Source organism: Rhinoraja longicauda, chromosome 22 (genome assembly GCF_053455715.1).
Source record: "Rhinoraja longicauda isolate Sanriku21f chromosome 22, sRhiLon1.1, whole genome shotgun sequence".
NCBI lineage: Eukaryota > Metazoa > Chordata > Chondrichthyes > Rajiformes > Arhynchobatidae > Rhinoraja > Rhinoraja longicauda.
In genome coordinates this window covers 2,009,561-2,030,644 of record NC_135974.1, presented here as the reverse complement: position 1 = coordinate 2,030,644, position 21,084 = coordinate 2,009,561, and positions in this window count along the sequence as shown.

Sequence of the window (21,084 nt, the reverse complement as noted above, 5' to 3'; positions counted from 1 at the left end):
CATGCAGTGACGGGTCGGCGATATTAGCCGGAGTTCCGTTAGAGTTCAGAGGGAGGGGGATATTGGGAAAGTAGGAGGTAGACACAAAATGCTGGAGTAACTCAGCGGGTCAGGCAGCATCTCAGGAGGGAAGGAATGGGTGACATTTCGGGTCGAGACCCATCTTCAGACTGATGTCAGGGGAGGGGGTGGGACAAAGATAAGATGTAGTCGGAGACAGGTAGACTAGTGGGAGAACTGGGAAGGGAGAGGGGAAAGAGAGGGAAAGCAGGGACTATCTGAAGGTAGAGAAGTCAATGTTCATACCGCTGGGGTGTAAACTGCCCAAGTGAAATATGATCAATGTTCATACTGTTGGATAGGGCAAAATGTTAGAAGTGCCCTGGGTAAAAATATAATTGGACTTACGAACTGAGTTACTCCAGCATTTTGTGTCTACCTTGAACTAAACTAAGATGGCGGGGGCATGCTATCTAATCATAGAGTCATGCAGCACGGAGACAGGCCCCTCGGCCCAACTCATCCATGCTGACCAAGCTGGTTCCATTTGCCCGCAAGGCGAATGCGTTGTAAGGCAGCAACTCTACCGCGGCACGGTGGATGTCATCGGCACTCGTGGATGATCTTTACACCAAATTACGTCACTACAACTTCCCAGCTCAGACTTCCGCAGCTCCAAGTGATGTTGACGTAGCGTGCGGAAGTGGTCCATGCTGGGGAGAGGTTCCATCTGCTGGTGCACCTTGCCAGAGGAGGTCAACAGACTAATTTTCTGGGCGAGAATTGGATTAAGAGCATGCCATTGGTGCTCTCCTACATCAGGTGGGAAGCCCACATGGGCCGCGCCATTGTAAAACCCCCCAGCATTCATTCCGAGCCGACACGTCATGTCGGTACCTGAAACAATGGCTACGTTTGGATTGAAGGAGATCTTCCAATCAACGTTTTACAAGTCCCATCCCAAGGTGCCTTTTGGGCCTGAAGTTCAAAGAACAACTCGATCGGCTGCAAAATGCCGGAGATATGTGGTGCTCTGAATTGTAGTCGATTGAAGGCATCCTGAAGTCGCCATTCACACCTGCAGAGACTACAAACTGACTGCTAACCTTCCACGAAAACTGAACACAGTTGGAGGACTTGGACGGCAGAGATAGATAGACACTTGATCAGTGCAGGCGTCAGGGGGTATGGGGAGAAGGCAGGAGAATGGGGTTAGGAGAGAGAGATAGATCAGCCATGATTGGTTGGCGGGGTAGACTTGATGGGCCGATTGGTCTAATTCTGCTCCTATCACTTATGAACTATCCCTGAAAGGAGGGCGGAAGTTTTTGACATTAGGCCTGAAACGCACTTACCGCCAGGTCACACTGGATGAAGAACTCTCGGGATGTTACAGCAATCAACACAGCCACAGGACTGTTTTAATACAAGCGGCTCCCATTCAGAGTGAGCTCAGCCTCCAGTATATTTCACAGCCTGATTCATAACTTCATTAAAGATATTCTTATCTCTGTACATACAGAGGCACGGTGGCGCAGCGGTAGAGTTGCTGCCTTACAGCGAATGCAGCGCCGGAGACCCAGATTCGATCCCGACTACGGGCGCTGTCTGTACGGAGTTTGTACGTTCTCCCCGTGACCTGCGTGGGTTTTCTCCGAGATCTTCGGTTTCCTCCCACACTCCAAAGACGTACAGCTCTGTAGGTTAATTGGCTTGGTAAATGTAAAAATTGTCCCTAGTGGGTGTAGGATAGTGTTAGTGTGCGGGGATCACTGGTCGGCGCGGACCCGGTGGGCCGAAAGGGCCTGTTTCCGCGCTGTATCTCTAAACTAAGCTAAACTAAAAACTAAACCTTGATGACATCTTAGTAACTGGTATGTCAGATTCACATCATCTTGAAATACTTGACCGAGTACTTTCACGCCGAGGAAAAGACGGCTTTCCGCTCGAGAAGCAAAAACGTATGGCTTTGACCAATGCAGTCAATTATCTTGGCTTCAAAGTCGACAAAACAATTCCACCCTCAAGGGAACAAGTCCAAAGCCTTAAAGGATGCCCGGCCCACAAAATGTTATGCAGTTACGCTTATTCCTAGGACTAGTCACGCATTACAACTGGCACATAAATCAGTCCTCTGCAGCGTTAAAGCCTTGAGACTGTTTACTGCAGAAGGACCAACTCTGGGCATGGTCAATAACTGAGCAGAAGGTCTTTGAACGAATAAAAGCCGCCTTCACGTCGGAATAATCCATTTGGCTGCAGCCTTCACGGCAACAGCTTATCAACCATGTAATTTGGTTCCAACTGCAGTAGCCCTTGAAGTCCTCCCTTCTCCATCTCAGTTCCAGGTGTTGGGCACAAAGCGAAGCCTGAAAGAATAGCAACCCCCGAGAAGCACTAAAGAATAGAGACGTATAAAATTTATAAAAGGACTGGACAAGCTGGATGCAGGAAAAACGTTCCCAATGTTGGGCGAGTCCAGAACCAGGGGCCACACAGTCTATGAATAAAGGGGAGCCCATTTAAAACTCAGGTGAGAAGGAACTTTTTCACCCAGAGAGTTGTGAATTTGTGGAATTCTCTGCCGCAGAGGGCAGTGGAGGCCAATTCACTGGATGAATTTAAAGAGAGTTAGATAGAGCTCTGAGGAGCTAGTGGAATCAAGGGATATGGGGACAAGGCAGGCAAGGGTTACTGATTGTGAACGATCAGCCATGATCACAATGAATGGCGGTGCTAACTGGAAGGGTCGAGTGGCCTCCTCCTGCACCTATTTTCTGTTTTCTATGGCTAAGCAAATCATTCTACTTCGAATATTAAGTAACACGTTTGGAAACAAATCCCAATTTCAAATCTGTTCAGGGTATTCAGGAACGGGGTCACAGCTGGAGAGAGAGACACACACATATACACCTCCTGTCATCTGGCAAAAATCACAGTTAATAAACATTGTCACAGTTCACTTGCTGTTCAAAATAATTCTTAATCTAAAATGGTAAAGCATTGCCAATCTGTTGTCAAACGCTGATGTGAATCTTTTAAACTTAATTTCTTCTAACTCTTGCCAATTTATTTTAGATTCTGAAACTACCGAATAAAATTGCAGACACTTTACAGTCTGATGAAAATTGCTGCTGTATTTGGCATGTTAGCAGCGATCAGTAATTTAAACAAGCGTTTATAATGTGAAGCAATCTTGCAAGGTTTTGTAATTTGATTTTTTGTAAACAGTATGATTTGATCCATTGCTTTTGGAGATGTTTCTATTCCCATTGATTACTTGCTTACACAAGTGTTGGCATCGGCATCTGCTCCACTCTTAAACGCTGTAGCAAAGACTTGCCAAGAGTTTCCCTTCCCAGTACATGGGGATTTTCAGAGGAATGATTACATGTTGGAAGGCATTCGAGCTTGTGAATGGGAAGGGTTTGGACTAAGGGAGGGGACGAGAGAGGGTCGAGGTATGGGGAGATGGATTCAGAAGCGCAAGGCTATGTGGATGCACAGAAAACATCGAAAATAGGTGCAGGAGTAGGCCATTCGGTCCTTCGAGCCAGCACCGCCATTCAATATGATCATGGCTGATCATCCAAAATCAGTGCCCCGTTCCTGCTTTTTCCCCATATCCCTTGATTCCCTTAGCCCTAAGAGCTAAATCTAACTACAATACAATAGGTCAATAGAATACAATAGGACAACTCTGTTTGTGAATCGTGGGTAGGAGATAGAAACTGGTAGTGCAGGATTGAGGAATTATCAGGTTGAAACTGGTCAGAACAGCACAGCACAACACAGGCCCTTTTGCACACAATGCCTGTGCCAAACATGATGCCAAGACCATCTTGTATCTACCTGTGCATAATCCATATCACTCCATTCCGTGCATATCCATATGGTTATCCATAAAGCATTTAACTGCCACTATAATGTTCGCCTCAACGATCAACACCGAACACTTGTTCCAGACATTCACCACCCTCTATTTAAAAACGTCGCTCTGCACATCTATTTTAAACTTTGCCCCTCTCACATTAAAGCTATGCCCTCTAGTATTTGACATTTTCACCGTGGGGAAAAAGGTTCTGACTGTTTACCCTATCTATGCCTCTCATAAGTTAAGATACTTCCATCCGATCTCCCTGCAGCCTCCAACGTTCCAGAGATGTAATGCTGAGGCTCTATAAGGCTCAACAAATCATCTGCCAACATTTCCGTCACCTACAACGGGACCCCACCACTGGTCATATCTTCCCATCCCCTCCCATCTCTGCGTTCCGCAGAGACCGTTCCCTCCGTAACTCCCTGGTCCACTCGTCCCTTCCTACCCAAACCACCCCCTCCCCGGGCACTTTCCCCTGCAACACCTGTCCCTTTACCTCCCCCCTCAACTCCATCCAAGGACCCAAACAGTCTTTCCAGGTGAGACAAAGGTTCACCTGCACCTCCTCCAACCTCATCTATTGTATCCGCTGCACTAGATGTCAACTTATTTACATCGGCGAAACCAAGCGCAGGCTCGGCGATCGCTTCGCTCAACACCTGCTCTCGGTCCGCATTGACCAAACTGATCTCCCGGTGGCCGAGCACTTCAACTCCCCCTCCCATTCCCAGTCTGGTAAACCTCCTCCACATCCCCTCCAAAGCCTCCACATCTTTCTTGTAACGGGAACTGCATGCAACACTCCAAATGCAGCCAAAACAATCCACTTCGATATACTAAAACTCTTGTTTGTTAGTTTGTTTGTTCCTGAACTACAGCCAAAACGGTACACGATAGTGCAACAATTTTAGGCCCACCTAAAATTGGGGGGGAGAGGGGGAGGGGGGGAGAGGGGGAGAGGAGAAGGGGGGAGAGGGGAAGGGGGGAGAGGGGGAGCGGGGGAGAGGGGGAGAGGGGGAGCGGAGGAGAGGGGGAGGGTGGAGGGGGAAGGGTAAGGGGAAGGTAGGTGGGTGGGGGGAGAGGGGGGAGAGGGGGAGAGTGTGGGCAAGTTGGGCCGAAGGGCCTGTTTCCACTCTGTATCACTCTATGACTCTCTGTAATGTAATGTTACTCCACTGTTCAAGACGAAAGCGAGGCAAAAGGGGTTGGTGAGCCTGACATCAGTGTTTGGCAAGATTTGAGTGTCCATTATTATTAAGGATGAGATTTCCGAGTACTTATAAGATATGCTGAATTCAGCATGGTTTTGTGAAGGGGAGATCGTTCCTGACAAATCTGATTAAATTGCAGTCAGTGGATGCGTTTATTTGGAGTTTCAGAAGGCTTTTGCAAATGGCAGCACATCAGGCTGTCAAGCAAGTGGAGACCTCATGGTATCAGAGGGATGGATAGAGGATAGGCTGAGGAACAGAAGGCCAAGAGTTGGAATAGGGGGCTTTTCCTGGCTGGCTGCTGGTAAGAGTGGCGTGCCGCAGGGCTCAGTGCTGGGGCCACAGCACTTTACCTTGTTCATTAATGATTTGGACTTTGTGGCCAGGTTTGCAAATGATATGAAGACAGGGGCAGGTAGTGTAGAGAAAGCAGGGACTCTGCAGAAGGACATGGACAGGTTGGGAGAGTGGGCAGAGAAGTGGCAGATGGAACACAGTGCAGCAAAGTGTGGAGTCGTGCATTTTGGTGGTAGGAATAAAGGCGTGGACTATTTTCTAAATGGGGAGAGAATTCAGAAATCAGAGGTGCAAAGGGACTTGGGCATGCGGGCATTGCATTCACAAATGTTTAATTTGCAGGTGGAATTGGTAGTCAGGAAGGCAAATGTAATGTTGGCATTCATTTCAAGAGGACTAAAATATAAAAGCAGGAATGTAATGCTGAGGCTTTACAAGGCACTGGTCAGACTGCATTTGGAGTATTGTGAGCAGTTTCGGGCCCCATATCTGAGGAGGCTGGTGCTGGCATTGCAGAGGTTCCAGAGCAGGTTAAGAGAATCATCCCGGGGGTGAGTGAGTTACCGTATGATGAGCTTGTGACGGCTCTGGACCTGTACCCATCCACTGGGCCTCTGCCCACCCTCCCCTCTGCTCCCCGACAGACTCCCCCCTGCTCCATCGTTCCTGTGCTCACCTGGATCAGCTGGGAAGCACTGCGCGAGTCATGTTTTGACTTCTCCAGTGCTTTTAACACCATCCGGCCTGCACTGGTAGGGAGCAAACTGATGGAGATGTGGGTCCATTGGTGTCCTGGATCACCAACTACCTGACTGGACGACCACAGTATGTCAGGCTACAGAACTGTGTCTCAGACCATGATGGTGAGCAACACAGGGGCCCTACAGGGGATGGTCCTCTCTCTCTTCCTGTTCACCATCTACACCTCAGACTTCAGATACAGCTCGCACTCCTGCCACCTGCAGAAGTTTCCAGATGGCTCTGCAATTGTGAGATTGATGAGCTGCATCAGTGAGGGGTGGGAAGCCAAATACAGAGGTGTAGTCAACGACTTTGTCGAGTGGTGTGGGCTGAATCACCTGCAGCTCCACACCGACAAGACTAAGGAGTGAGTGTCAGACTCGCTGGAGTTTAGAAGGATGAGGGGGGAGTTCACTGAAACTTACCGAATTGTGAAAGGTCCGGATAGAGTGGATGTGGAGAGGATGTTTACACTAGTGGGAGAGTCCAGGACTAGAGGGCACAGCCTCAGAATAAAGGAATAGACCTTTAGAAAGGAGATGAGGAGGAACTTCTTCAGCTAGTGGGTGGTGAATCTGTGGAATTCATTGCCACAGATGGCAGTGGAGGCCAAATCTATGGGTATTCTTATAGCAGTGATTAACAGGTTCATGATTAGTAACCGTACCAAAGTTTACGGGAAGACGGCAGGAGAATGGATTTGAGAGGAAAAGATAGATCAGCCACGATTGAGAGGCTGAGTAGACTCGATGGGTTGAATAGCCAAATTCTGTTCCCATGTCTTATGACTTGTGCACTGACAATATGTTTGGAGGCAGGATCTACTTGAGGTGAATCATCAAATATGTGGCTCGGACTGGTTACAAGTTTCATTTTAGTTTAGTTTAGAGATACAGCGCAGAAACAGGCCCTTCGGCCCACCGGGTCCGCACTGACCAGCGATTCCCGCACATTAACACCATCCTACACCCACTAGGGACAATTTTTACATTTACCAAGCCAATTAACCTACAAACCTGCACGTCTTTGGAGTGTGGGAGGAAACAGAAGATCTCGGAGAAAACCCACGCAGGTCACGGGGAGAACGTACAAACTCCGTACAGACAGTACCCGTAGTCGGGATGGAACCCGGGTCTCCGGCGCTGCATTCGCTGTAAGGCAGCAACTCTACCGCTGCGCCACCGTGCCGCCCTGGAATATTTTCTTCACAAATTGAAGAAAACATATTGTATGCTTACCTATATCGGTCAGGGCGTGTAATATAAGAGTCAGGATGGTCTGCTGCAGCTTTCGATAGGTAACATTTAGACTATTGTGTGCAGTTCTGCTTGGTCCATTACAGGAAGAATATGAAAACTTTGGATAGGGCGGTCACGGTGGCACAGCGGTAGAGTTGCTGCCTTACAGCGAATGCAGCGCCGGAGACTCAGGTTCGATCCTGACTACGGGCGTCGTCTGTACAGAGTTTGTACGTTCTCCCCGTGACCTGCGTGGGTTTTCTCCGAGATCTTCGGTTTCCTCCCGCACTCCAAAGACGTACAGGTATGTAGGTTAATTGGCTGGGCAAATGTAAAAAAAATTGTCCCTAGTGGGTGTAGGATAGTGTTAATGTGCGGGGATCGCTGGGCGGCGCGGACCCGATGGGCCGAAGGGCCTGTTTCCGCGCTGTATCTCTAAATCTAAATCTAAATCTAAAGGACATTTTACCAGAATGTTACTTGGAATAAGAGGTAATCAGGAATGAGGAGAGGCTGGACAAATCTGGATTCTTTTCTCCACGGTGTCACAGGGTGAGGCAACGTGATAGAAGTTTGCAAAATTACGAGAGGAATAGATGGAGCAAACAGTCAGAACGTCTTTCTCAGGGTGGAAATGTCAGATTAGAGGGTATATCATTGTTAGGGGGGTAAAGTTTATTTCTTCCAAACTCATCATCAAACATTGGAGAACTGAAAGTCCGATGCTGGTTTAAATCAAAGGTAGACACAAAAGGCTGGAGTAACTCAGCGGGTCAGGCACCATCTCTGGAGAAAAGGAATAGGTGACGTTTCGGGTCGAGACACTTCGTCGGACTGAGAGTCAGGGGAAAGGGAAATGAGAGATATGGACGGTGATGTAGAGACATAGAGAACGAATGAATGAAAGAGCAAAAAAGTAACGATGATAAAGGAAACAGGCCATTGTCAGCTGTGGGCTAGGTGAAAACAAGTTACAGACAATGAGACTCACCAGGGGTTGAGGAGCTATTACTTGGAATGCTCAGATGTATGTGTTGTTGGGAGTCTTTGCCTTATGCAGTGTTGTCAACAGGATTTTGTGGAAGTGAGTGGGGGTGAAACCACATTTGTGTAGCCGTTGGCATTCAGCAATTCCAACAAAGCAGCAGGGTTTCACCTCCTGCTGTATGGAAGGTGTAAACGAGCGAGATTGTCTTGTTTCCAATGATGCAGTGTCAATATCCTCGCTGATGTTGCAGTGGGAGGTCAAGTCAAGTCAAGTTTATTTGTCACATACACATACACGATGTGCAGTGAAATGAAAGTGGTGGGTTGTGAGATGCTGTAAATACCTTAAGCCCCAGCATGGAAATAATTCAATCCACCAGGTGCCATGACCAGCACATTCAAAAGTACTGCCCCAAGTTTTGTATTGTGGTGGAAGCTGCTGATTTAGCTCTTGATTTACACAAAAAGCTGTAGGAACCCAACGGGACGCGCAGCTTGTCTGGAGAAAAGGAATGGGTGACGTTTCGGGTCGAGACTCCATCTTCACACCTGACCCGAAATGCCACCCATTCCAGAGGAGGCAGGGTGGTGCAGCGGTAGAGTTCAACTTACAGCGAATGTAGCGCTGGAGACCCGGGTTCAATCCTGTCTGTACGGAGTTTGTACGTTCTCCCCGTGACCTGCGTGGGTTTGCTCCGAGATCTTCAGTTTCCTCCCACACTCCAAAGACATACAGGTTTATAGATTAATTGGCTTGGTAAATGTGAAAATTGTCCCTTGTGGGTATAGGATAGTGTTAATGTGCAGGGATCACTGGTCGGCGCGGACCCGGTGGGCCGAAAGGGCCTGTTTCCGCACTGTATCTCTAAACTAAACTGAACAAAATGATGCTGTCTGGCCCGCTGAGTTACTCCAGCATTTTGTGTCTATCTTCGATTTAAACCAGCATCTGCAGTTCCTTCCTACACATTTTGTTGGCTCCGACTTCATTGAAACACAGATGCCTCACATGTTGTTGTTCACTCACGCTGGGTGAATTAGTCCAAACCTCCTGCTTCGCTTTCTTCTGTTCCTCTCTCTCACTTCAAAAGCAGATTTGGTCTCTCTGCTCATTCCCCTGTGTGATACATTCCCTGTGGAATAGCTTACCATACACCAACATTATTAGCTACTCTTTGGAGTGGAAACCTTGAAGCCAAGACAAAGCCCTTCACCATCTAAAAACATAACAATCTGCAGAGCTTAATCACTTAATAAGCCAAATGTGTGTCTAGTTATCGCAACTGCTAGATTAAATAACTAGCAAATAAATTGGAAGTAATTAATAACATCAATTAGTTGCATGATAGGAAAACAATTCAATATTTTTAAGCTCTCATTGTGGTAAATACCAACTAATTCAGGCAGCATTCTAGTTCTTGTATTATAGAAACATATAACATTCTTAGAGGATTGGACAGACTAGATGCATGAAAAATGTTCCCGACCTTGGGGGAGTCCAGAACCAGGGGTCACAGTTTTAGAATAAAGCGGAGGCCATTTAGGACTGAGATGAGGAAAAACCTTTTTCACCCAGAGAGTTGGGAATCTGTGGAATTCTCTGCCACAGAAGGCAGTGGAGGCCAATTCACTGGATGTGTTCAAGAGAGAGTCAGATTTAGCTCTTAGGGCTAAGGGAATCAAGGGATATGGCGAGAAAGCAGAAACGGGATTGTGATTGTGGATGATCAGCCATGTTCATATTGCTGGCTCGAAGGGCCGAATGGCCGACTCCTAACCTATTTTCAATGTCTATGCCCGGAACATTGAGCTTCCAGTCCTGCCCTTCTCTTAACCAGGTTCCAATCCACGTCCTAAGCTCATCTGCTTTTCCAGTCAGGCCTCTTGCATTAAAATAACGGACACCATATCTCCCTGTGCGGTCCGTTATTGCGAGGGTTTACTGTATACTAATTCCATTTGTCAAAATTGTAAGTTGTCCCTGGAGTGTGTTAGTGTTTGGGGATCGCTGGTCGGTGCGGACTATAAGGGCCTGTTTCCATGCTGGCCTGTAGCCTTTACCATTAACCCTTCATTTTCTTCATATCAATGTGGCCACCTAAAAGCACCTGAAATGCCTCTACTACCTCCATGGCATCACATTCCAGGCACCAACCACTCTCTGTGTAAAAACAAAACTTGCCCCAGCATCTCCTTTAATAGTTGTCCTTCTGACCTTAATCATTCATTAATATTTCCCTCATTAGCGTACAAGTCCTTCAAACCCAATTTTGTCCATTTGGAGTACGACGAGTGACGCAATGGTACAGTTGCTGCCTTACAGCACCAGACCCCCCGGTCCCTGGTTCGATTTTGACCGCGGGTGCTGTCTGTATGGAGTTTGTACGTTCTCCCCGTGATCGTGTGGGTTTTCTCCGAGATCTTCGGTTTCCTCCCACACTCCAAAGACTTGCAGGTTTTTAGGTTAATTGGCTTGGTATAAATGTAAATTGTCCTTGGTGTGCAGATAGCGTAAGTGTGCAGGGATCGCTGGTCGGTGCGGACTCGGTGGGCCGAAGGGCTTGTGTCCGCGCTATATCTCTACACTAAACTAATCTAATCAGCCAATTATGTAAAGGCCAGTTAGGTGTAAGATGAATTGGATAGTTAATTTAGTGTTGTGATGCAGGCATCAGAGTCTGTGGTGTAGTTCTTCACAAACTCACCAAGTCACACCCATTTTTACACTGGACACCAATTCTGGAGATGTCCTGTAATCTCGCACAAGGAATCAAGATTGTGACTGAGTTCTGACAAATTTTTCCTTTTATTTTAGTTTCGAGATTTACTTTAGTTTAGAGATACAGCACGGAAACAGGCCCTTCGAGTCCATGCCACCCAGCGATCCCCAAACACGAACACACTCACGGGACAACTTTCAATTTTATCGACGCCAATTAACCTACTAACCTGTACGTCTTTGGAGTGTGGGAGGAAACCAGAGATCCCGGAGAAACCCCAGCAACTGCAGTTTCTTCCTACGTGTTCAATGTTCAATGCTTCTCTCAGTTAACAACATAAAACACACATAAAACTCGCGCCCAGTGGAGCTGCTGAATATAAACAGAGGTCAATTTTGATTAATTTCAAAGCAATTGCAAAATACTAAAATGAATGCAACTGAGAGGAGATTAGAAGCGTGCATTTTTCTCATCGGCGTACAAGCCCTTTGGCAAGATGGGGGAAAACCTTTCCACCTAGAGAGTTAGATGAGAAAAAACTTTTTCACCCAGATACTTGGATGAGAATTTTTTTTTCACCCAGAGAGTTTGTGGAATTTGTGGAATTCTCTGCCACAGAGGGCAGTGGAGGTCAATTCACTGGATGAATTTGAAAGAGAGTTAGATAGAGCTCTAGGGGCTAGCGGAATCAAGGGATATGGGGAGAAGGCAGGCAAGGGTTACTGATTGTGGATGATCGGCCATGATCACAATGAATGGCGGTGCTGGCTCAAAGGGCCAAATGGTCTCCTCCTGCACCTATTTTCTACGTTTCTATGTTTCTATTCAGTGAAGTGGTCACCTAGGCTGCACACAATCTATTGTACATTTTCCCTGAGCTTTATCTCTTTAGATGTCTTATTTACACACATTTCCCTTGCGTATCTCTGTGTCTCCCTCTCCCCTGACTCACAGCTCACAGTCTGAAGAAGGGTATCGACCCAAAATGTCACGCATTCCTTCTCTCCAGAGATGCTGCCTGAGCCGCTGAGTTACTCCAGCATTTTGCGCGTCTATCTTCGGTGTAAACCAGCATCTGCAGTTCTTTCCTCCACATCTGGATCTCTGTGCCCTTTAGCCTTATGTTGTTCATGTTCAAATACAGAATGCTCAGACATAATCCACAATGCATCGGCTGTTGGCTGCCCAGCTGCTCAGCTGATAAACTGAAGTGCTAGGCTCCACAAGGGAAAAGTAAAATATTGAATGCAGAATGTTTTGGAAAATGCAATTAATGGTGATTACGTGGAAACTTGAAAGGAAATAGTTATGGCAAGCTCATCCCAGAGGTGGAAGCAAACCACATACCTGAGAAATTGATTTGACACAAGTACTTCTGCAGATGAAAGTGAAAACTGTTTCCACTCCAACTTGCCTTGTTTACCAAGAGAAAGAAACAAACGCTTGGTGTGTGAGTAACGCAACAAATAAAGAACTTCAAAGTAAAGAAAACCCATTCGATCTGCAATTATGTCAGTGCCATTATGAAAACTCCAGAGATCCAAGCAAAGCAATGCTAAAGTTCAAGGTGTGCAGGAAAGAACTGCAGACGCTGGTTTAAAGCGAATATAGACACGAAGGGCTGGAGTAACTCAAAGGGTCGGACAGCATCTTTGGAGAATAGGAACAGGTGACGTTTCAGGTCGAGACCCTCCTTCAGACCGAGGTAATAACTACAAACATTATCTTGCATTTGATGTGTTCTTAGATTGTGGACCAATGCTGCTTTGTGAATATTTATCCCCATCCTGATTTATCCAGAGGGCATTTAAGGGCCTGTCCCACTTAGGCGATTTTAAGGCGACTGCCGGTGACTAGGCTGTCGCCAACAGTTCGCTGGGGTGTCGCGGGCATCATCGTGAGGAGTCTTCAATGAATCGTAGTGGATCTCGGCGCGTCGCTGAGAAATCAAATGGTTTGAAATTTCTGGGCGACAGCTGGCTTGTCGCCAGGTATCGTTGCTTATTGCGGGCACTGTCTGTCGCACGCTGTCCCCAGGTTTGCTAGTTTCTCTTAGATGCATTTAGAAGCACATAATATTAAAATAAGTAAAGTCATTTCAAAATACCATAAATTACTTGTGTTTATCCAATTTATTTACCGTCAGGACATTTGACAGGTAGATTGGAGGCGACAGTTTGACGGTCAGGTAAGCGTGGTAATTTCTGCGATGTTTATGGCCATCAGCCATTACATTTAAAGTAGGCTCCCAACCCAGATGTGCAACCCAGAAACCAGATATGCATCTCCCGTACATTTTCAAAGAATGCCCACACACCTTCCACAAAAATCCACTTAACCACTTTAAAAATTAAATTTCTTAATGCTATTAGTAAAATGGAAGTCAATCCAGTTTATGCCTTGTTACCGTGAAGCTTGGTTTTCAAGTAACCCGGGCAAGGTGTTATATTTCAAAACTTTCAAGTACTTACCGACTTGTCAGTGATTTCAGCGAAAATTAGGACGCTAGAGAAGCATTGACAGCGTGGGAATTTCGTGATGTTTCCGAAGACGGTGTAATCTCGACTTGACTCGGCATTGTCATGGTCATTGTCGTCGGGTAAAAGAAAATTTTGGCGATCTGCTACGACTTTGACAGTCGCCGGCAGTTGCCTAAAAAATCGTCTAAGTGGGACTGGTCCTTAACTCCTATGGAAAGATTGCACTGAGCCATTTAACAATAATAACTTAGTTGAAGGATACCCGTGCAGATGAGATGGTGGAGAGATTTGCAGACACCCATATTAGTACATATTCATATATTTCCACCGGGTGGCGCCGTCAGCGATGGCAGCCTCGCCGACAGTCTGTCCTTTTTATATATTTTTTGTTATTTTTAGTGTGTTTTAAAGTCTGTGTTAATGTTCTCTGGTTTGTTTTATGTGGGGGATGGGGGAGGGGGTCGGGGGTCGGGAGAATTTTTGTTTTCATTCTCTCACCTTGCCACTGTTTTCCAGATCGTATCTCCGGTCGCTCTGAGGCCTAATATCGTGAAGCTGGCGGTCTTGCTCGGGACTGACTTTGAGCCCCGCCGCGGGTCCGTGGACTTACCATCGGAGCCAATCCCTTGCCCGGGATCGACGCTCCACCGCGGCCTGCGGACTTTAACATCGCGGAGCTCGCAGTCTCGGGTTGAGACCGAAGTTGGGAGCTCCAAGCCGCATGACGTTCAACAAGCCCCAACACGGGGTAGATCGCCCAGCGTGGAGGAGCTGAGATTCCCCCCCGATGCAGGAGCTTGATCGCCCCGACCAAGAAGGCCCGCCGCTGATTACGGGAGTCAAGATCGTCCCGTCAACGGAAGGTTCGAGGCCCCCGACCGCTGGAGGACAAAGAAGGGAGAGATTGAACTTTTTTTCGCCTTCCATCACAGTGAGGAATGTGGAGGAGTAACTGTGGTGGATGTTCATGTTAAAATGTATTTTGTGTGTTCTGTTGCTTTTTATTGTTATGACTGTTTGGCAAATGAAATTCCTCATATGTTGCAAAACATACTTGGCTAATAAAGTATGATTGTGATAGTGATAATGATAGTGATAGTATGTGTATCCAGATGCCTGCCCTTAATTATTCACCCTACTGCACTCTGACCTGCCTCAGAGGTCCACTGAAACCGTGTATAGGAAGGAACTGCAGGTGCTGGATCAAAGATAGACACAACATGCTGGAGTAACCCTGCGGGACAGGCAACATCTCTGGCTACAATGAATGGGTGACTTTTCTGGGCAACACCCTTCGTTTTCACAGCTTACCCTTCCTTATCTCTGTGTCTCCCTCTCCCCTGACTCTCAGTCTGAAGAAGGGTCTCCACCCAAATGGTCTCCCATCTTTTCCATCCATAGATGCTGCCTGTCCCATTGAGTTACTCAGTTATGTGCAGGAAGGAACAGACGTGACTGAGCATTTTGTGTCTGTCTGTCCACTGGGAGCTTGAACAGGTCACCTTTATTCAAGACATATTGCACACTTGGGGCTCGATGCCGGACTGAAGCAAGTTGGTTTCCCCATTTGAACTAGGAATAGCTGATCTACTCTCAGGTTGTTCGCGTGTAGAATGAACTCTGGTTTCTTCGCTCCACACGCACTGCCTCATCTGCCAGGCATTTACAGCAATCCTCCTCTGGTGTCAACTTTCAGCCACAGCTCTGGCCTGCATTTCATAGTTCTACACAGGGTTGCCAACTGTCCTGTATTAGCCGGGACATCCCATATTTTGGGCTAAATTGGTTTGTCCCGTATGGGAATGCCCTAGTCCCGTATTAGGCCCGGGGGGTGCCGTAGGCCCCGACACTTTAGGCCCTGATGCTGTAGGTCCCGACACTTTAGGCCCTGACGCTGTAGGCCCCGACACTTTAGGCCCTAATGCTCTAGGCCCTGACACTTTAGGCCCTGACGCTGTAGGCCCTGACATTTTAGGCCAGGACACTATAGTTCTCAAAAGTGTAGGTCCCGACAGTGTAGGCCTGGAGGCCTAGGCGCCGCCTAACGGAGGTTGCGTAGCAACCCGCCTCCCAGCCCTGGGCCGGGAGGCAGGTTGCGTAGCAATCTCCGTTAGGCGGTGCCCAGACCGCAGGCTTGGGTGAGGTCACGTGGGGCGTGTGGCGGTTACGCCACTTTGTCTCTTATTTGGGAGTGAGATAGTTGGCAACCCCTAGCTCTTTCATGTCTCTCTTTCCCACTCTCAAAGTCCCCGCATTAGTTGATGATCCAGACAGCTTTGTAAACAGTGGAGCCAGGTGGCAGTCCACACCTCCCCCATCAGAGATGTTCCCTTTATCCTGTCCACACCAGCCATCCCATTGAAAAGGCTTTGATCTGGAATATTAACCATTTTTTTATCACATGCCCTGAGGTACAGTGAAAAGCTTGTGTTGCGTGCTATCCAATCAGCAGAAAGACAATGCATGATAACGATTGAGCCATTTACAGTGTATAGATACACTGTAATGGAATACCATTTAGTACAATGTAAAGCCATCAATGGATAGTCCGACGGTCACCAAAGAGGTAGATAGTAGTTCAGCACTGTTCTCCGGTTGTGGTTGCTGGACCTGTTGAGATTTTCCAGCATGGCTTGTTTAAGCTTCATGTTTGCTTAAATTAAATCAAACTTCAGGCACTTTTCATTGTTATTTCCTTTCCCCGATAAAAACAAAGTGTGAGGAAGGAAATCAGCAAAATGAGCTTGCCTGGAAAAAGTCTCAAGGGTCTGGAGACGTGGCAAGTGTGACAAGTGTGAGGCTGAGAACCGGTACTTGAGGTTGAAGAACAACCACCCATCAGTTAACAAGCCCTGGAACCATCCAGTGCAACCCGAACCACAACTCCACCTCAGCAAAGAATTACTTTGGCCATCGTGCAACAGTAATTGAACTATGTACTCCAGCTTGCAACATCATGACCTGGCTTATTACAACGCTGAAATTGTATGATCTATTTATTTAGTGTGTTGTTTGTAACATCTGACGATAAAGCAGACTTGACCCTTGACTGCGTTCTACCATGCAGAGGTCAGATCACACCTCTCGGATGCCTCCCCCTACCTCCCCTGGTTCATCATCCTCTCCACACCAGGCCATGCTCCTGCACTGACATATATATATTGTAGCAAATCTCCCCTCCATAGGCTCTCACTTGATAGTGCTCCAATCCCACACTTCATGTTTAGTTTAGTTTAGAGATACAGCACGGAAACAGGCCCTTATGGCCCACCGGGTCCGCGCCGACCAGCGATCCCCACACATTAACACTATCCTACACCCACTAGGGACAACTTATTACATTTACCAAGCCAATTAACCTACATACCTGTATGTCTTTGGAGTGTGGGTGGAAACCGAAGATCTCGGAGAAAACCCACGCATGTCTCAGGGTAAAACGTACAAACTCCGTACAGACAGCGCCCGTAGTCGGGATTGAACACGGGTCTCCGGCACTGCATTCGCTGTAAGGCAGCAACTCTACCGCTGCGCCACTGTGCCGCCCTAATGTTTCTCTCTCTTACCCAAGATCCATGAACAAGAGTGTCTTGAGAGCCCCATTGTTTCTGCTTGCTTTTGCCCCCATTCACCTTGACTCAATCCTGTTTCAGTTCAAAACCGAAGATCGACACAAAATAGTTGAAATAACTCAACGGCTCAGCAGCATCTCTGGGGAAAAGGAATAGGTGACGTTTCGGGTCGAGTCCCTTCTTCAGACTGAGAGTCAGGCCCACACTCCAAAGACGTACAGGTATGTAGGTTAATTGGCTTGGTAAATATAAACATTGTCCCTAGTGTGTGTAGGATAGTGTTAATGTCGGCACGGATCGGGTGGGCCGAAAGGGCCTGTTTCCGTGCTGTATCTCTAAACTGAACTAAACTAAACCAGTAAAGCCCCAGGTAAAGCTGTAAATGTCATGTTGTCTGCACAGATTTGGCCTTGCCAGGAAGTACAGGACGGTTATACTGCACATCTGAGCTTCACATTCCAACATTCTCAAGCATTTCCCTCATAAATTATATGCTCCACCATTGCACCCAGCCCATCGACCGCAATTCACATCACCCCACAGCACGGCTCGAGTATCTGTTGATATAGCCTGCTGATCCAAGTGGCATAAATCAGCATTGATAACAGAAGGTTCCCATTGTACCGCTAGGCATTGTAACCCTGTAGGAAGGAACTGCAGATGCTGGTTTACACCGAAGATACACACAAAATGCTGGAGTAACTCAGCGGGACAGGCAGCATCGCTGGAGAGATGGAATGGGTGATATTTCAGTTTGAGACCCTTCAAAGTAGACCACAGAGGGGGAGCAGTGAGAGAGCATGTCTGAAGAAGGGTCTTGACCCGAAACGTCACCCATTCCTTCTCTCCTGAGATGCTGCCTAACTCGCTGAGTTACTCCAGCATTTTGTGAATAAGTACCTTCGATTGAGACCCTTCAGCTCAGTCTGAAGAAGGGTCTCGACCCCGAAACATCACCAATTCATTCTATCCAGCGATGCTGCCTGTCCCGCTGAGTTACTCCAGCATTTTGTGTCTGTCTTCAAGCATTGTAACTTGTTGGTTGCACGCTTGAAGGTTTATCAGGGAAACTGCAAACACGGGCAACCTCTTTCCTTCCATCTACAGTCTGGCCTGGAACGGAAGCAAAGCAATCTGCTTCCGTAAAACACAGAATGAAAACTATTCAATGGTGTACTCCATGTGTTCCAAAATAAATCAGGGAGATAATGTCAGACCCACCACATCAGCTCCTGGAATGACCAGCATTATTCTGGTGCCCACTCACGTTGAGTTCTAATGCACAGCAATACAATGCAAAGTACTTGTTTTGAAGCACAAGCAAAAATACTCAACAGGACTGCACCACTGGTGTGCTGTTCAACAGTTACCACCAAGGGTTTCATGGAAAACCACGCATTAATCCTCAGGAAGGCCAGAGGATTAAACTGCCTTGTGCAACAAAACTGCTCGTGCTCCAGGTGAGACAGCCCAGGCCAGAAGGAGGTGTCCCTGAAGACTGGAAGGATATTGTGGAGCTAGATGCTATGTAATTAGAGAAAGGTTTCTGTCAGTATTGTGGGCAACTTCAAAGTGAAACCTTTCTTTTAACTTTACCTGCCATTAAATCGATCATTTGAAGAAAATAGCAGCAACAAATAGTGATAACATTGTCCAGGAGGTCCCAGGTGCAGAACTGGCACCTGTCTGCATTAGCTGCTGTGCAGCAGAATTTGCCACTGCATGCGGTAGAGTTGCTGCCTTACAGCGCCGGAGACCCGGGTTTGATCCTGACCACGGGTGCTGTCTGTACGGAGTTTGTACGTTCTCCCTGTGACTGCCTGGGTTTTCTCCGAGATCTTTGGTTTCCTCCCACACTCCAAAGACGTACTTAACTTTCTTGGTATAAATGTAAATTGTCCCTAGTGTGCATAGGGTAGTGTTAATGTGCGGGGATCGCTGGTCGGTGCGGACTCGGTGGGCCGAAGGGCCTGTTTCCACGCTGTATCATTAAATTACAAAGTAAGCTAAAGAACCTTTGATGATTTAGCATGCACGGTGCATTGATTTTCCCATTAATTCACATTTGTAATTTCTCTCGGACTGTCCATGGATGGAATGACCTCAGGGCTCGGCTCTGAGAGGGGAGCCACACAGCAATTCAGCGATCACGGAGAAGGGATCAGGTCCATGAATTCAACTTGTTTTCATTGAAGAGGCGGCACGGTGGCGCAGCGGCAGAGTTGCTGCCTCACAGCACCAGAGACCCGGGTTCAATCCTGACTACTTTTTTTTTTTTTTTTTTTTTTTTTTTTTTTTAATATATAAAAGTTTTATTCCAAAGAAAAACATACAAACATACTAAGCAAAATGTGATCAAACAAAAGCCGCCTGTATCGGCAGTTTACAAATTAAACAATTATCACATTAAAATCCCGCCATCTCTGTCAACAATACATTCAACCCCCCGCGGCGACCAGCGTTCCCGGAAGGCCTCCAGAGTTCCCGTGGACACCGCATGTTCCCTCTCCAGGGACACGCGGGCACGGACGTAAGCCCGGAACAGGGGTAGGCAGCCGACTTCTGTGAGGCCGTCGACTGCCCGCTGCCTGGACCCGCGGATGGCCATCTTGGCCAGGCCCAGGAGCAGACCGACAGGGAGACCCCCTCCTCCCTCCTGACCCTCCCCCCTCTGTACCGGGTGCCCAAAAATTAAAAGCGTAGGGCTAAAATGGAGCCAGAACTTGAGGAGCAGCCCCTTCAGATACTGGAACAGGGGCTGTAACCTCACGCACTCTGTATACAAATGGTACACGGTCTCCTCCTCACCGCAGAAGTGACAGGCGGCAGACGAGACCGTGAACCGGCTCAAGTACCTGTTACAGGCTATAGCCTTATGCAACACTCTCCACCCCAGGTCCCCGATGTAAAGCGGGAGGACCCCCTTATAGAGAGACCTCCACTGGGGACCGCTCCCGCCGTCAGGTGGTAACACGGACCGCCAGGGCGTGTCCGGACGGAAGACGAGAGCGAGGAAGTGGAGAGTGTGCAGGAGCAGCCTGTACAAAACGCGCCTCTCCGCGTCACGGAACGGCACGCTGGGCATCTGGGAAAGGCGGCTCATATTGCGTGGGGCCGGCTCTCGGGAAGGGACCCGTGCCGTGGGCCCAATGAGCAATTCCGACGGAGCGGGGGTAAGCCCAGTCGGAATCGCTCCACGCACACGCCTTTCCTCGACACCCACCGTGACAGGGTGAGGACCGGCCCCCCTCACAACCACAGCACCCCCCTCCCCCTGAGGAGCAGCGCCCTGGCTGAAGGTGACCAAATTCCTGGCTCTCAGGAGATCACGGTAAAAACCAGGCAACTCCCGCCTAGCGCGCTGACTCATGCCCGCTACCGGGAGCCGTGATCCCTCCTGGAGGCAGCGCCCCTGGCAGAAAAAGTACGTGGCCAGCGAGTGCCATCTGGGAGGGCACTCGGAGTACACGTACCTCCGCAAGGTCCTGAGTCGGAGGGCTGCCACCTGAGTGCGGACGCAGACCAGCGCCTGACCGCCCTCCTCCAACGGGAGACTCAGAACCCCAGCAGAGACCCAGTGGTTCCTCTCACCCCAGAAGAAGTTAACTAACCTCCTCTGTATCATGGCGATGAAACGAGAGGACGGGACCAGAGTGGCCAGCCGGTACCACAGCAGAGAGGCCACCAGCTGGTTTATGACCAAAGCCCTACCCCGATATGATAACACACCAAGGAGGCCTGACCAGCGCCCCACACGGGCGACCACCTTCGCCTCCAACTCCTGCCAATTCGCCTGCCAAGCCCCCTCAGTGGGACTCAGGTAGATCCCCAGATAGAGGAGGTGCGTGGTGCTCCACGCAAAAACTGCCATCTCCTCCGGCAGGGAGTCTACCTGCCACTGACCCACCAAGAGCCCAGCACACTTCCCCCAGTTGATCCTGGCGGAGGATGCGGCTGAGAA